This window comes from Chiloscyllium punctatum, chromosome 37 (genome assembly GCF_047496795.1).
Source record: "Chiloscyllium punctatum isolate Juve2018m chromosome 37, sChiPun1.3, whole genome shotgun sequence".
NCBI lineage: Eukaryota > Metazoa > Chordata > Chondrichthyes > Orectolobiformes > Hemiscylliidae > Chiloscyllium > Chiloscyllium punctatum.
In genome coordinates this window covers 37,851,264-37,869,223 of record NC_092775.1, presented here as the reverse complement: position 1 = coordinate 37,869,223, position 17,960 = coordinate 37,851,264, and the positions used below count along the sequence as shown (strand labels likewise).

At 39.6% G+C, this 17,960-nt stretch overlaps 1 protein-coding gene and 1 long non-coding RNA gene across 2 annotated transcripts in view; one reads left to right on the top strand and one right to left on the bottom strand.

Moving 5' to 3' along the window:
- Positions 1–17,960, top strand: part of hnf4a (hepatocyte nuclear factor 4, alpha) — a 178,685-nt gene that overhangs the window by 15,958 nt on the left and 144,767 nt on the right. The window lies entirely within an intron of this gene.
- Positions 1–17,960, bottom strand: part of LOC140463013 (uncharacterized) — a 65,154-nt gene that overhangs the window by 7,806 nt on the left and 39,388 nt on the right. Inside the window, exon 2 of the long non-coding RNA XR_011954574.1 lies at positions 3,241–3,345. This is a non-coding gene — a long non-coding RNA (uncharacterized lncRNA). The remainder of the gene's footprint in view (positions 1–3,240; positions 3,346–17,960) is intronic.

Sequence of the window (17,960 nt, the reverse complement as noted above, 5' to 3'; positions counted from 1 at the left end):
TGATTAGTTCATGAGATATATAGTTAATTGCTTTATTCATTGAGATACAAGATCTCCCATTGTAGGTGCTACATGATTTTGGTATTTTAAGGGCAATAAATTTCCATACACAGATCCATAAGCAAATGCAAGTTAAATAAACCATTGCTACCATTGCTTTACTGCTCAGAGTGGAATCTAATCAAAATACTTTAAATTTACCTCTGACAATCTAAGGAAGTCATTTTGACTGTGTGATGATGCAAAATGGGTTGATAGCTTGCTCTGTATCTCTTCTATTTTTGTTTATTTCCACTGAAGTGAAGAATGAATTGGAATGTTATAAACTAAATAGCTGAGGCTTAGGGCTCAACACAGGAAAGGAGTTTTGTGAATGAGTGAATTAAACTAGAAAGAAAGGCAATCTATATATTTTGTCATAGCAGTATAGAGCACAAACTCTAGCAGGTGGTAGAGCAGGTGGACAAGATATCATTTGGTTTGGGGTACTGTTTTCAGTAAGTAAGTGAGGACTGCAGGTGCTGGAGAGTCAGAGTCAAAAAGTGTGGCACTGGAACAGCACAGCAAGTCAGGCAGCACCGAAGAAGGTTTATGCCCGAAATGTCAATTTTCCTGCTCTCCAGATGCTGCCTGACCTGCTGTGCTTTTCCAGCACCATGTTTTTCGACTCTGTTTCAATTGTTTTTCTGCTAATAGCATTCTTGCCTCAGAATCACAGAGTTCCAGATTGAAATCTCATCTCATTTATAGAACCTATCAAGTTTCACTATCCAATGAAGTACTGAGGAAATATTAATACAGTTGGAGATCCCATCTTTTGGCTGAGGGACTAAACCAAGGTTGCATCTGGCTGCCTGGCTGATTATAAAAGATTCCATGCATTACTTTTAAGAGCAGCAGTAAGTTATCTCCAATGTGCAGGACAATATTTACACCTCAGTCAACATAACAAAAATAGCCCAGATCATCAGTTCATTATCATGATGCTATTTGTAAGAGTTTGCTCGATGCAACTTGAATATGTGGTTCTTACAATACAACAGTGACTAAACTTCTAAAAATACTTTATTGGCTGTAACTTGGTTTGAGATATTTGACAGTCATTAAAATGCAAGTCTTCCTCTTTACTGTTTACTTTCTAGGTCTTGAATCCCACGTCGTTCTGCTATAACGTGTGTTTTGTTAACGCAAATTCGTTATAATGCAATTGATGAGTTGGGGACACTGTTTCTAAAGCGCAAACTTTTAAACCATGTATTGGCTGTAAAGTGATTACATCGCCAACACTCTAAGCACTGTTTCAAAAGTGAAATTTTTCTAGAATGCGGAGTTGAACAAGAACACAACGATCGCGTTATTGAAGAATTTCCAAGAAATGGGCTGTAACTCATAAAACAAAATCAAATTAACAGGAAATATTCAATGATCTAAAACTGAAGGAAAGTTGAAGTGTCTTGAATTGTTCATTCTGGTGAAGAGAAGAGGGGGGCACTTATTCAGGATTTTTAAAGGAGCAGATAAATTGAACCAATATTAGATTGTAAAACATAACTGAATTACAGCAGACTTCGACAGAATATTATTGCTGCAATTGTGGACAATGAGAATGAAGTGCTCCAGAAAAGAAACGGGACCATGAAGGGCCTGCAGCCTTACGGGTGAAGATGGACAGGAGGCAAAATTTCATCGGTCAATTTCTAGGCCCCAACTAATTCTCTAGGTCACAAGTTAAATTCTCTGTTCTGGTAACAGTGAAACTAACATTGATTGGTGTAAATACCCATCAGTAACATCTTTTAGGGAAGGACATCTGCCATGCTGCCCTGATCCAGATCCACAGCAATATAGTTGACTCTTAACTGTCCTCTGAAATATCTCTGGAATCGACTCTGCTCAAATACAGTCAGGGATGGGCAACAAATTCTGTTCTTGCGTGCAACACCCATATCCCGGGAATGAATAAAGAGGCTGCAGTTTGTAGAGGGTGGGGGTCTGGACGAGGGTTCGATGCAAGATGCTAAGGGTAGCTCGAGTGAACATCAGACCCTCAAGGACCACCTGCAGAAACATACTGAGAACAAGTGGCCAAGAAGATGAATTCCTGGCATCTGTCCCTGAGGATATAACAGGATCAGAGAAGTCTAATGAACTCATAAAGCAAGTCAAGATCAGTGAATACATCCTCTTATGATGTTTCCCAACTATTGTCCGCCAGCCCATTACATGACTCAATGCATCATATATTCAGCGGCAGCTTCTGGCACTCAATACTCAAGCCTAACATTCAGATATTTCACCTTCAAACACTACCACAGCAGCTGGTCTCAGTCACCTCTTGTTCCCTGCACAAACCTCCAGTTATTCAGTTATGACAGGCACATCACCCAAATGTTGCATCAGAATCACTGACAGTATTTCTCTCTCTTGCAGGGCAGCATGGCACATAATAGAAGGGAGCAGAGCAGAGCCAATAGGAGAAACGGACTCCTGCACCTCATGCTTTTTATAGAGGAGATGGTTCTCCACATCTTGAGGTTAGCTGAGGCAGAGCCCATCATCCTTGGTCATTGTGGATACAGCATGTTCCTACCTCATTCGCCTTCTCAACTCTCAGCTCACCCTTTCCTGCTACCTGTCATGATGAGTAAACTGCTGATAGCATGAACATGGTCCTCCTGTTTCTGACAACACCCTGTTCCTTCCCCACAGCATTCCCCTTCTGATTTTCTATTCTCAGATATCCAATTGTTACCAGCCCAGCTAAAGCAGCCTCAGAGTGACAAAAGAAAGCACTGGTGAAAATCCCCAGCATTGATACGATAGCCACCAGCTCAGATATTGGCTTGAATGTGCTTCGTATTAAGCATGAGAGCTGTAGCCTCTCCAGGAGGAAAGGATGGCTCATGTGCCATTTTAATAGAGACCGATGAATTTTATTAAAGAGGACTCAAATAAGGATAATGATGTAACAGCATATGGGAGAATACAGATGGTCATGTACAATGAAGTACATTAACTGACTAGCCTTAGACAGACTCCTGCTACTGTCAAAGAGTATGGAGGACTGCTGCTCAAACAAGGTAGAGGTCACTGGGGAGAATTTACCCTCTCCACAGCCTCTGCTCCATCTCCTGCTTGTGTCATGGCAGTCCCCACATCTATTGCAGCTTTTGTGAGGGCAGGTACTGCTCTGTACCGTCTGTTTGAATGCAGGAACTCTACCTAAATCCAGAAACTCACCGCATCTTCAAGAACGCTCCAGAGTACTTCAATAAACCTTGTACAAGTTCTTCAAAATCACATTTTGATCCCTGGTTCTGTAGGTGACTCTAATGCGAACCATTCCTGCAGGTGAACACAGATTCTTTGGTGAATGGTGAGTGAATGGACTAAATTTGGAAACATAATCTTTCCCATCAGGCAATAAGGTTGTGCGACAGAATGATAGCAACAGTTCCGCCTATGCATGGGCCCTTTCAACCTGGGTGTCTTATGGGCTGCTCATTTCCCTCATCCTACCTACATCTTCAAACTTCATACTCTATATATCTATTACTCACCCTTTCCAGATCCCTAAATTACTAACAGTTTCACTGACACTGAGTGTCTTCTCTTACTGAAAGGTTAAGGAGAACCTTCATCTAGATTTGAGTAACAAAGGTAATTGTAGATACAACTTCAGCTCAGGTTGACAACTGAGACAGTAATGTCTCAATGCTACTGCTCTGGAGTGTATGGAGTGTAAGATAAGGTACTCAAGGTTCTAAACGGTGTATGAAGGAATGATGAAAGGCTGGCATTAAGAGAAGCATTGTACATTACATAGTTCAATCACTTGTATTATTGGAGGCTGTATGTCTTCTGGCTGATTGGGAACACTTCTCCAGGAGATTTGTTAATTTGTTTTTCATCTACTCAGAAGTGCTCATGTTGAAAGAAATCATACCAAAATGTCAGAGACCAAGATAAGTTATTGAAAATTGATTTGAGATAGATAAGAACATTTTCTAGCATTAATGTTTCATGCCATGGGCAGCACAGTGGTTGGCACTGCTGCCTCACAGCACCAGAGATCCGGGTTCAATTCCCGCCTCAGGCGACTGACTGTGTGGAGTTTGCACATTCTCCCCGTGTTGGCATGGGTTTCCTCCCATATTAGGCTCCAGTTTTCTCCCACAGTCCAAAAATGTGCAGGCTAGGTGAATTGGCCATGCTAAATTGCCCATAGTGTTAGGTAAGGGGAATGGGTCTGGGTGGGTTGCGCTTCGGTGGGTCAGTGTGGACTTGTTGGGCCGAAGGGCGTGTTTCCACACTGTAAGTAATCTAAATAAGTAATCTAATTAATGTGGTCTCACCCACCAATGGGAGGGAGGACATGTTAACTCCAGTTGGTGCCTTCCATGTATCTACTCATATTCCTGCCCCCTGTAGCACATTTACCAGTGGGCACAATGTTGGCCAAGTAACCCCACCAGTGAGCCAATTAACGCCCTTGAGTGGGCAGTAAATTTCCACCTCAGGGTTTCATTGCTCCACCACTGTGATTTACCTAGCATCAAGGTAGACTAATGCCAAGTGGTCTGCCCAGCAAATTTCCATGCATGAGGGTGTAGCAGGGCAAGAAATCCCTTCTTCACGGGCCATCTAAAGCCCCCCAAGTTGTTAGCTCTTAAAGGTACCCTCCACCCACTGAACTTCCAAACTGTAATCCTACTTCCCCCTCCCCCCACCCTTTCTAGATCATTCTAGCTTAGCACCGAACAAGACTCCCTGAAGGGTCAGTTAGACTCGAAACGTCAGCTCTTTTCTCTCCTTACAAATGCTGCCAGACCTGCTGAGATTTTCCAGCATTTCTCTTTTGGTTTAAGACTCCCTAACACCTACTTAAATGCTGATCCAACAAGACTCAACACTGTCTCAAAGTGCTGGGAAGCAACCAGCCTCTGATTAACTGTTAACTAGCTACAGATCAGTTTTCCTTTGACAAACTCCCTTAATGTTTTAACCAGAAGCAGAGAATGGAAAATCTCGAGAATGGTATAATTCTGCTCAATGTAACTGTCCACCTCAGTGATTTCAATTTTCAAATTGTGGATGGAATACTCTTAGAGTGCATATTCCCTTAACAGAAAAGACATAGTTTAAAGGATTTATAAGTATTGTCACATTAGGCTCTGGCTGATGGTGATATGGTGCTGCCATCAATCCTCTTTTCTGGGAATTGAACCCAGACCTTGAGGCCTAGAATAGGGACACTACCCCTGTGCCACAAGAGCTTTTAATTCTCCTTCAATATTTTTCTAATCAACCAGTTCACCGGTGCAGTATTAACATGGTGAGTTAAAGGGCTGATCTATAATTATCAGTGGTTAAGGAGTCTTAACAAGGAGAGGAACCCATCTTACAGAGAAGCGATAGTTAACTGTGTGATTACAATACATCACTTGTCTAGTTAAGCATAATTACAAAGACTATCAGGAGCCAGTGACAGCATATTTGTCTTCATTAGGACCTTGTGCGAGAACTGCCTGATTCACCTCACAAAAGACTATGTTATATCATTAGATTGGGTGAATTTCCGCATTGTCCTTTTGAACTATTAACTTATATAATAAGTAGTAGTGACTTTAAGGTGGAGTTTGGAAATTTGGATATTAATTTGTTTTCTTTCTGCAAGATGCATGTGTGACTGAGACAGCAGTCATTTTGAGGTCAACATGGGAAAATAGTAGAGCTCCTCTCTAAACATGACAGGCCAAAGTTTCATGTTGAGTGGCAACATAGGAGAAGCATTTTGTTGTTTCAAGAAAGTTTGTAATTTGCTATAAATTTTCTCTTTGCTCCGAATACTGTGAATAACCTGTTTAACATGAAAAGAAATAATTTCATCTTCCACAACATCAGAACATCTTATGAAGCTTAACACCAATTCAATACTTTTGAAGTGTTGCCTTTTTTTTGCAGAAGTGCTGTATAAAACATGACAGAATTGCACAGAGTGTAATGTTACGGGATAAATATCCAGATGTTTTTCAGTGATGTTAGGTTAATGGGATAAATGTTGGCCAAAATACAAAGACAACGCTTCTGTTCTTAACGAAATAATACATTTTTATTCAGCTGAAAAAACAGAGAGGAAGCTGGTTTAGTATTCTATTTAATCTCCAACAAAGCATCCCTCTCTCAGTACCACACTGATGTTAAACATTTTGGTTTATATCTTTACTCTTAATCTGCCAGACTGTATATATTTCTGTCTGTGGATGAAATACAGATCATAGTATGGCATCCTAGGGCCAAGCATCTTCATGTTCATCTATGATGCCTTCTCTATCCTAAGGTTAGAAGTAGGAATGGTCACTGAAAATGGCTTTATTTCCTAACTCCCAGAAGCCTGTCTACCATCTCAAGGAAAAAATCAAGAGTGGGATGAAAAATTCTCTACTTGCTAGGATGAGTGCAGGTCCAACAATATACACTGAAGGAGCTTTAGGCCATCCAGGAAAAAGTAGCCTCCTTGATTGAAACCTCATCTATCAACTTAAAGATTCAATCCCTCGACCATCACTGCTACATGCACTATTTATCAGATGCAATGCAGCAACTTGCCAAGGCAGTTTAAGATTACTTTCCAAACTCATGATCTGTACCACCTTGAAAAACAAGGGCACAGGATCAAGGATCACCATCTGCCAGATGTCATCTAAGCTGCTGGCCATCTTGACTCTGGAATTATGTCACTGATACTCATTGTTGTTGTGTCAAATTCTGAAACTCCTTCTCTAACAGCAGTGTGTGTGTTCCTACACCAGACTGACTACAGTGGTTTAGGAAGACAGCTTACTACCATCTTAACCCAATCTCTGCACACTGGAGATCAGCCTTGTGGTTCTCTGTATTGCTCTCTGTATTTCAAACAGCTCCCTTATTTGCTGACTAGAAAGATATGTAGTTTTATGGCTCTAGTATTCATGGTGATCAATTAATTGATTATTGAACATATATAAGGCTGATTCACAAAGATTTTTATCTACAAGAAAATTGAGGATTGTGGGGGTCAGACACGAAAGTAAAGATAAGGCCACTATCAGATTAACCATGACTTCAGCGAATGGATTCCTCCTATTCTTGTTCATATATTCTTGTGGATTATTTACTTAGATTAGATTAAATTCCCTACGGTGTAGAAACAGGCCCTTCGGCCCAACAAGTCCACACCGACCCTCTGAAGAGCAACCCACCCAGACCCGTTCCCCTACACCTAACACTATGGGCAATTTGGCATGGCCAATTCACCCAACCTGCACATTTTTAGACAGTGGGAGGAAACCGGAGCACCCGGAGGAAACCCGTGCAGACACGGGGAGAATGTGCAACCTCCACACAGACAGTTGCCTGAGGCTGGAATCAAACCAGAGTCCCTGGCGCTGTGAGGCAGCAGTGCTAACCACTCACCCTAGACCTGATTAATTTTGCTTGATATTATATTTTTAATCTTGGTCTTCATTATATTGTGAGGACAGGTTTTATGCTTTCAAATGTACATTTCAAGGAAGCTCAGCTGAGCAGAGTTGACCCACTTTAAATTTATAATTATCATAAAGCTTTCATCCATCTCCAGGAGGAGGTCTTGCCTCATAGATATGCCAGTCAATCGGATCCGGCCAGCTATGCTCCACACTGCAATCGGAGGCCACTGCTAGAATTGCAGGTGGCCAGGCAGGAAGGGAATCATGGATGCCCCAAACTGAGATCTCCTCAGGGTCAGGTCGGCAGGCCATGTCATGAGGGAGATGGAGGGGGCATGTTGGACAAGGAATGGGAGAAGGGTGGAGGCAGAAAGGTAAAAACTGGTACAGGAAGCATGAAGTAAGCAAACTTCTTTCACTCATCAACAGGTTTAATCCACCGCTGTGCACTTTGGCACAGGCCTCTCCAAACACCGACTGAGGTGGTGATGGGATGATTTTAATTAGGCATTAATTTCTCTTGACTGGCTGTGGGTGGGTGGAGCTCTTGGAAGCCTCTTCTGCCACCCATAAGACTGGGGTGGGGCAGATGGGCCACAATGCCAATGGCATGACATTCTAATTTACACTTATACCTGCCAGTTTTCCGGTCCAGAAGGTAGCCAGTAAAATTCAGCATTGCAATGGAAATGCATCGGAAAAACATTTTTAACATGATATATCAAATATATAATTGAAACCTGTTTAAAGCAGCATTGCCAATGGGAAAGACATAGCTTTCGAAATGCAAAGTTCATTGTTCATGTTTAATTTCTATAATTACTACATCCTGTTCAATTTTTGCTCAAATATTATTCCAAGTTTATTGCATCTGTATATTTGCTAACGCCCTCAATTCTGGATTGACAAACAGAAAAGTTCATTGATGGATGATATAAGAAACAACAAGTATTGAAAAAGGGAGACCACAGCTGTAGAATCACACTCAAAATTGAACTTCAATGTGATGAATCAAGTGTAGATCTAAAAGTAATTTAAATTTAAATGAAGCTTTGCTTAGCTAAGACATAATGAGGATTACAACTTATGAAATGTTGAATGAAATGTATTTAATCTATGAACTACTAAATTTCTGTCTTCTAAATTCAATCCTTAGTGATAAGGAGTCAGTGCCGCTAAATTAACCTTTCCTCTTGGAGTCAAAACACTTTTTTCCCGTGTATCTTTCTGGCATGCATCTTTATTTCCAGGATATTATAAAATGTGTTTTTTGTATTTGAATAAACTTAGTTAACTTTCAGGATAAAATAATCCCACTTGGACATGTGCAGGGATTGCCTTATGACAAATCCCCTCACTTCAGAAGTCTATTGATGTGAAGATTATGCTAAGTCTAACCATGCTTTCAATATGTCTCATACTTTCCTCACTCCTCATTGGTAAATAAGAGGCAGGCACAGATGAGGTGAGGTGAAATATGTTTACGTAAAAATAGCAGACAAGCCCAGAAGGGAAAATTAAGGGAAGTGAAAGAACTGGTATTGCATCTTTAGCAAAAAATGGGGACATACACTAAGGTATTGTGAAAACAAAGGCTGGGGGAATAGCTAAAGAATTAACAGACTTGGGAAATGCAGACTGTAAAGGAGATTATAAATAGGGAAACCCCAACAGTCAATCATAAAATAGCAGTTAATTTACACTTTACTCAGAAGGAGTCTGGGCCAGAGGAAGATCCTAAGGAAATAGAAGCTAGATATAGAGGTATAAGAGTGTCACAAAGGAAACAGAATCTCTGGAAAGCAAAAGAGAGGTGAGTGGAGCAAAATCCATTTGGTTTGGTGATGAAGTTGTCAGTGATAGCAATGTTGGAAGGTGATCTGACAGAACTAGAATCCAGAACTAGAGGGCATAGGTTTAGGGTGAGAGGGGAAAGATATAAAAGAGACCTAAGAGGCAACTTTTTCACACAGAGGGTGGTACGTGTATGGAATGAACTGCCAGAGGATGTGGTGGAGGCTGGTACAATGGCAACATTTAAGAGGCATTTGGATGGGTATATGAATAGGAAGGGTTTGGAGGGATATGGGCCGGGTGCTGGCAGGTGAGACTAGTTTGGGTGGGATATCTGGTCGGCATGGACGGGTTGGACCGAAGGGTCTGTTTCCATGCTGTACATCTCTATGACTCTAAGTGAAACCTGGTGGGTTAGGAAGCAAATGTTGTATTAGATAATGGTTCTGATAGAGTTACTATTGAAGCTAGATTAAGCTCTACCCAATTCACTGATGTCACAATCTTTGAGTGAAGAAGAGGCAGTCTAAAACAAGGTCCTGATGGAGGCAAACATGTCACCTCTGGCTCCTGATAGTTTTTGTAATTATGCCTAACTAGTGAATGTAACTTGTACCCTTTGCTGTCACACAATAAGCAACCCTTATTATTACTTCTTAAGTACCTCTTCTTGTTAAGACTCAATAGTGGCTTTTGCTCTACCACTGCAAATTAGATAGGACTTTAGAATCAGCACAGAAAGTAGGATTAATGGTAACTTTCTACCCTGTTAATATCCCAGCTGATGTTATTACTGGACAATTGAGATCCTTAGTTTGATAATCATATTTTTATTTATTTTGGCTTTATCAAAATGGTCTGTGCTGGAACATACACATGCATTCCTGTAGATTTTACTTTAACAATAAAATGGAAAGTTATTAACAAAGGAAATGAAGATATAAATAACAATCCAAATGATGCATTCACAATATACATTCATAGATTGTTAAAACACCGTACAAGTAAAACCCAATTAATTCCAAAACATTTCTTTATAAATCTAAAAGGAATAAAACAGTTTCTATATAATAATCAAAACACACCAATGCTACACTACCTAAAACACCACTCACACTGGTGTCCTGTATTTCATGTCTTATTACGTTGAAGTCTTGTGGCTTCAACCTGTAGAAAGATGAAAATTGCTTCTTCTTGGAGGTATCATACACCTGCTTAAATGTACCCAGCTTTAAATGATTGCTCCAGGGTTTTACCTAATGCTTCTCACTCTAACCCACTCAAAGTCAAAAATGAAACTAATCAACTTCCTCAAACACCTATGGGTAGTGTCTTTAAGCTTTTCCATAAGACTCCAACAAGCCTCTTTTGTGCTGCAATGCAACAAAGTAATCTCAGTAAACAGGAATCGATTAGCATTAACGAATGCTCGAAACCTGTTCACTCTGAAGCAAGTCTTCAAAAGCTGTTTTTAAAACAAATCATTGAAGCTACAGAAATACTTGAAAGCTCATTTATAACTTCAGATATACTGAAAATCCACCACTTAGTAACTCAAAGTACAAACCTAAATTCACAAGAAGTAACCCTATAGTTATACATAGAAATCCCTCAAATTACATGATTACTCCAACCACAAGCCACAAGCCATTGGTACTGCAAAATATGGCAGTAAAAGCCAGAAAACTGCAATAGTTATGACAGGAGATTGGGTTGGAATTTTGAGAATGTCCTTTTCTTTGTTGCTATTTTAAGTTCTTCTATAGTTTTGTGATAATGGTTCAGTTCAGAAGAAATATGCAGCTTATTAATTCACTAATCACATAATTACAACATACACTGATAAAATATGAAATAAACTTGATTTCATAGTAGAAAGTATAAAATGCTGCAAATCTTAAATAAAAGCAGACAAAGCTAGAAATAGACGGGTCAGACAGAATCAGGTTAATCGTGAGATCTTCCAATGACAACAGCAGCAAGTGTTAAGATGTCTGCTCCTGTTGCATTTTAGGCCAACATGAAGCCCTGACACACACACACATGTAGCAACTACCTATGAAATTTTGTGGATGCACACTACCTGGAACTCTATAAGAAGAGCCTGAATATTTTCAGGATCATAGAGACTCCACAGATCTATAAAATGGTCAGGAGATCCCATTCAAAGACTTCTACTATCCCAAACTTTCACCAGTACTGATGAAGAATGCAATGAACCTTCAATCTATAATTCCAAAATGGCCAGCTCTATTGCAGGGATGAACATTTACTCACCCCCTACAGATTTTAAAGAGTTGGACAGCTTCTCGATGACTCATGGGCCATGGCCCATCAGAGGAATCATAGCCATAGTCTGGGTGCAAGAATATCTTGAGCAATAACTTTAAAATGTCTTGCCTTTACCTCTATGCCAATGCATGCCCTCACCTAATGCTTGCCTCCACCCTCACCCTCAATGGCCCTTGATTGAGCTTGTAAAAGAGTTCTTAGAATGCGACACCACTTTCTCCAGTCTGCTGCCTATCCTGTGCATCAGATGGGAAAAAATTTAGGAAGTATTTATGGCAAGAATAAAGATTTATAACACAACAGAGGAAGCAAACGCCTGCCACTGGGATTATGGTCACTGCAGCAGCAGATGATGCAGTAATGTATGATTTTTGAGCTTGATTGTTTGTTTTTTTCCTAAGCCTGCAATGAAAACAAAGGGAAACCAGATTCAGAGAGCAAACTTCTAAGTTTTTAGCCATGACCTCACTTCTTGTTCATAGCATAACCCATCTAACCCTGTGATATCCTGGGCCAGATGCCTCATTAATCCTTTGCATCTGCCTTCCAACTGGCCAATAGGCCATCTAATGCTTGATTCAATGAGCTGAGACAGTGGGAGCAGTAGCGAGCTCTCACTTTCTGTTCTGCCTCCCTCACCAAATCCATCCCATAGCTACAGGCAGCCTCCCCTTTTGTCATGTTCAGCAATGCTGCATGTAATAATTTTGTAGTGGTTGCTTCATTGCACCACTCCGTTCTCTAAAATGGATCTGTATGCTTGCTCAGCAGCCTCAGAGAAGCAACAAGCCTACCTCCTCAATTGCTTAGATCCAGACATCTTACACCATCTTCCAAGACCCTTTACAGCCAAGGGATCCTTTTAACTGAGTCAATTACAATTCTTTACTGAACACGTTGAATTTCATCTTGTGCAATTCTGCCTTGATAAGAAAAACAGAGACCTCAGTTACACCACAGAAAGTGAGAAACTAAGTGGACTAAAAAAAAGTAAAGGACCTGGAGGTACAACTGAACAAACCATTAAAATAGCATTTCAGACAAGCAAAACAATTAACAAAGCAATGGAACTTACTTTAGGGTTAAAGAACCTCACTTTTTAAATTATGTTCAACTGGCAAAGAACTCTGGTCAGACAGCACTGTGCAAGTCCTAGTTTTCTCATAGATAATGGACATACAAACAGTGGAGAAAGTGCAAAATTTTGTTAACAATGATCGTACCAGAACTGTGAAATTACAGCCTCTGCGAAAGATTGATGAGGTAGGGTCATTTTGTTTACATTGGTGTAAAATAACATACCAGTTAAGAAACTTTTAATGATCTCCTGTGCTCTATAAAGGTAACTGTCACCATCTTCTCTCTGTTACCTTACAATTACAGAATCACCAATTACTCTAGCTCTACCATTGCACTTCCATCTCTTGGAGACTCATGGATGAGAACTTTCATTATTCCATGCTTCATGACCACCCAGATGCTCTGATCAACCTCATCCTCCCTGATCACTGCACTTCATACTCTCACACTGGGGACACCTCACCACTGCTGCTCCTGCACCTCAATTAACTTTTCTTTCATCCATTGTGTTTATACTCAGTCCTTCCCTTTGTCCAATTGCAGGAAAACTTGACCCTCTTGTGGAATAGATATCTTTGCAGCACCCTGACTGCCAAACTTGTGATCCCTTGGGCTGATTGTAATCAACTCCCTGGACTGGAATGGGAAGGAATTGACTGACTATAGAGGTGGCGCCTGACTGACCATAATCCCTCTTAACCAAAGAAAGGACTGGTCCCCCTTGAGTTTTAGACATAGCCATTTCATTGAAGCACATGCAGAGTGCTTGTTGCATAAACTGTTGATACATACTGTATATGTGATATTGGCATAGCATAGTGCCATACAGCAACATTTTCATCCCCTTGACTGTTCAATACACCAAACTGTGACAAGCTGTGTGCCTCACCCTCTACACTGAGAATGGCAGCCTTCAATTAGCCTAAATAGTGAGTGCTAAGAAAGTAAACTTGGAGCCATAAGATGCATTGTATGTAGATGATCGACATGCATTTGTGTCCCTGAATGCAAAGCGACCTGGCAGAGGTGTGTAAGTTCGTAAGTGCGCTGAGCTCCAAAGTGAAGTCCTAAAGGAAAAATGTGGTGTGTGAGTTGATGGGGCTGGCGGTTTGCTGATGCTCATTTGCAGAGATAGATGGTGGAAGTTGACAGTGTCCATAGGGTATGTAGGGACATTATGGTGAAGATGGAATTATCAGAAGGCCCAGAGAAGCAAGTAGTGAGCTGCTGCTGTGAGCTACCTGCCCAGACAAGAGCAATATGGTTTCTTGGTGAAGAAATGGAGAACTGAGAACTACAGACAATGAAGCAAGTTTAACTAATCCTGAGAAATAAGTGCATGGAAGTAAGGTAATCACTGCTCATGAACGGAATTCAGAACTTGCTGTTTAAACCCAAAGGGGAAAATTAGAAGGTTTTGTTCTTGACGTCAAGAACCTGATTTTTTTCATTTTCCCAATTTTTTCACCATTACCAGCACAGATCAAAGCAGCAGAAATTTTCACCCCATTTCATGTCTGAATAATGTGCCTCAAATAATGAGCAATGTTATTTTTACCAGACATCCATATATTCCATAACATTTCACATGACTTCAAAGAGTAGTTAACATGAGTTATTCCAGATGCTTACATAAACAAGTTCAGGCATCAATAAAGCCATTTTCAGAAGCAGCAATTCTACCAAGATATTACATAACACTCTTAACATAGTTCTTGAAGCGAAGCTGAAATACTAATCTATCAAATTGTTAATGCCATCGTTGTGAAATCCAGAATATCTTTGCATTGTAATGAAATGCACAAAGGTAAATTATCTGCTCCTCTGACCCCTTTCTGCCATTCTTTTGTTTGTGTGACATTCCTCTTCCTTACCCTCATGGTACTGGAAGCATCAAATTTGGAAACAGGATTTAATAATAAAGAATGAAACTATACTAAGTCTGAGGGCTTTAGGGTTCCTGCTCTAGATGAATATTACATGTACACAAAATCATTGAGGACTCTTTCAGAGGGCAGAAATAGACAGACTGTCATGGGAATGTTCAATATCAATGACCTCTTGTTGCAGGTGATATTGAATATCTGCACCACTTCCGCAAAAGGTCAACAGAATAATCAGAGCAGCCAAAGTGGATGCTTTGATCGGGAGCCTTTTGGTCTTTGAGGAGCATTTAGCAGGCATGATACAGACACAAATTTGCAAGTTTCAAGGCAATATTTCTCAGCGTGTACACAATCTAATTCAAGACATTAGGCCTGACTTCTGCTGATCAGTACGTACTCAGAAGTCAGGACCAACTCAAGTAGTATAACCAGAGTCTGTCTTTACGGTACATTGCTCTGTCGTCTTGATATTTTATGTTACTTCCCTAGACAATCCTCTCAGAGGACTGCTTATATGGTGACAGAATACGGGACCAAGTTGTCCATGTACCTTCAGTAGTGATGGGGCCTATTTTGACTCCCCTTACATCTGAATGCTGAGCTAAGGGCTCAAACATAATTGACGTCTCTGGATTTTAAGCATTGTTTTGACAAATCACTTAAGATAGTTTTAAGAAAAGGTAAGAGATACTAGGAGTAGCTAGATTGGTTGTGAAAAGCATGCTGGAACTAAATGTGTGCATTGTAAAAACCATATAGTGATGTGAGGATTGAAAGAATTCTATGTCAACTTATTGCCTCCTTATGTGGGTCTCTTCGAAGACATCATTAAGAGAGCAGTCCACAGACTGTGGTCAATGTGCACCCACTAAGTGGTCTTTATCTCCTATGTTTCAGGCTGATCCTATATGTCATTTTCATTTCCTCATCTACCTGGTCCTGCACTGGCTTCATCAGAAAAAAAATATTTGGAATGCTGCTAGGGAATCCACAATAAGAGCTCCAGGTCCGATGGATTAGATGTGACAAGAAATCTTTGCCAAAATTTCTGAAAGGTGGTTTGTAGATATTCTTTCTTAGTTCCACAGCAATTTCAATTCACCTTGGCCAAAAGTGATGCTTTCAATGTAATTATAAGATAGTCAAAGACAATGGATTTTTACTGTTTCCTGTTTTTTCACAAGTATAACTTAGATCAACTGTAATGCTGGTGTAAATGATGTAATTTTGAGAACAGCAATTCTTGTCTTCATTATTATGTCTTTTGCAGATTTACATCATTTTGGGGTGTTGGATATACCTTTTAAACAAATCAAAGGGAATTTACATTCAGAATACCGATAAATATGATTCCAGAATATTTCATGTACACCCAAAATCTTTTCTCTTGTCAGTACCACCTCACCTTCACATGAAAGTTTTGGAACTTTAGGTTAAACATCCTATTAGTCATAAAATAATGTGAAATACATTCCAGTTTACAATAAACAAAAAAGGATTGATTGGCTCATTGCTTCTAAGAGCTTTGCTGAATTTTAAAAAATAATATTTTATGCTAATTTTATCTTAGGCTATTTTCTCATCTCTGAATAAAACAGGATTAATTTCCACAAATGTTTTCCTGATTGTTCATCTCAACCTCAGCAGAGAAACAGCAGGAATTCTGGAAAAGTATTGCTTGTTATTTCCATTGTTTCTCTCTGTCCTCATCTAAAATTATAGGAGCAGAGCAGGAGAACGCTTGCAGAATTTCATCCCAAGATGTTTAAGCATTTTAAGTTCTCCTGTCCAATGTAAGTCCATTGATTTAATACCTCATCCAAAAGGTAAGAGATCTAATGGTGCAGCAACCTCTTGCAAATATATTAAAATATTAACTTAGATTTCTTGGTCCAGTCCCCAGAATGGGATTAGAACCCATGAGATAGATGCATAACATTCCATGTAATACAAACTATTGCAAGCAGAACAGGAGCAAAGTATGCAACAAAACTAATAAGAGCAGGATCTTAGCTTGAAAATTGAGTTACTTAAAAGGTCAGGTCATACGTAATGATAATGCCTTATACTTTAAAATTATTGCCTATTTTCCATCGTTTTAGCAATGCATATGTATGAATTTACTTTCTACAATAATCTCAGTTCACATTTCCTGTTTATGAAGAGTTAACACTTTAACTTTTAGGTGTTAGATATTCTGAGTGGAATGTCAGCCTCAGCACTTTAAAAAGGCTAAAATGGCAAATTATAAACTAGTACTGAAATTACAAAACATCTTCAAAAAATGGCTCAAGCAGAACCTCAGACTCTGCTGATGAAATTCTGTAAAGTTCAAGGGTAAATCATTTGATCGTGGCAATGAAGTGGCAAGGCTAAAGTGAACTCAGCTGCTAACTGAAGTTCTACCAGAATGATCCTGCAGGGATTTCTCTCCAAAATGAGCTCCATAACAAACACTCACGGAATACTTGAGAAATTATAATGTCACTTTTTGAAAGACTGAAAATATTTAAGTTAATTCCAGCTTTTCCAAATGAGAGAACAAAGTGGCTAGCAAAACGGAAGTTTAACATAAAACAAATGTGGAGGCAGGAGATGGGAGTCTGTGGGCAACAGGTGAAGTTGTTTCAAAATGTTTGGGTGCAATAAATGTTTCTCAGTTTGACAGTCTGAGGTTTTCTTGCTGGAGGATAGTAGTGCAGCATGCCAACCACCAGGCTGTGTACACTACCCATGTGATTCAATAACTGATGCACAAAACAGCATACGTCAAGAGAGTCAAAAAACACATAATATCACTTATCATTTGTGTCATCAGCTTGCATGTGTTAATATGTTGCATTTGATCTATTCAGTTGTTTACTATTCACTGAATTATACACAATTTTGCAGCTTTCATTGGTTCACGTGCAAACCCAACATGCAGCAGGACACACAAATCACGTGTAAGCTACAATGGAAAGCCTTGGCATCTTTCCATCTTCAAAAGACTTCATGCATGATAACCTAACCAGGCTACAGTATATAAAGTTGCTTGCTGACACACAGATGGGCTACAGATTGGGAATCCATTTGACACTGTATGGACATTTTCAATTTTAAAACAATGCCTCTGTTTGTATGGCATGATGTCACGTATCGCAAAAGAAAAAACCCAAAACATTTAGGGTTTCTAAAACATCAATTGTAAAATTCACAAAAGATTTTTAACACTGAATTTTGTTATTGATATCACATTTATTTGGAATATAGAATCGCTAAATCTTCCAATTTACTGAAAGCCAGCTGAAGTAGCAGTAAGCCTCACTGTTCAATGTTTTTTTCTCAATTTCTTTTGCTTTTTTAGTCCATTTTAAATGGGAGGAATAGCATCTTTCACCACATCCAACTTCATATTATTTTGATTACAAATGCCATCTCCGAGACACTGTACAATACT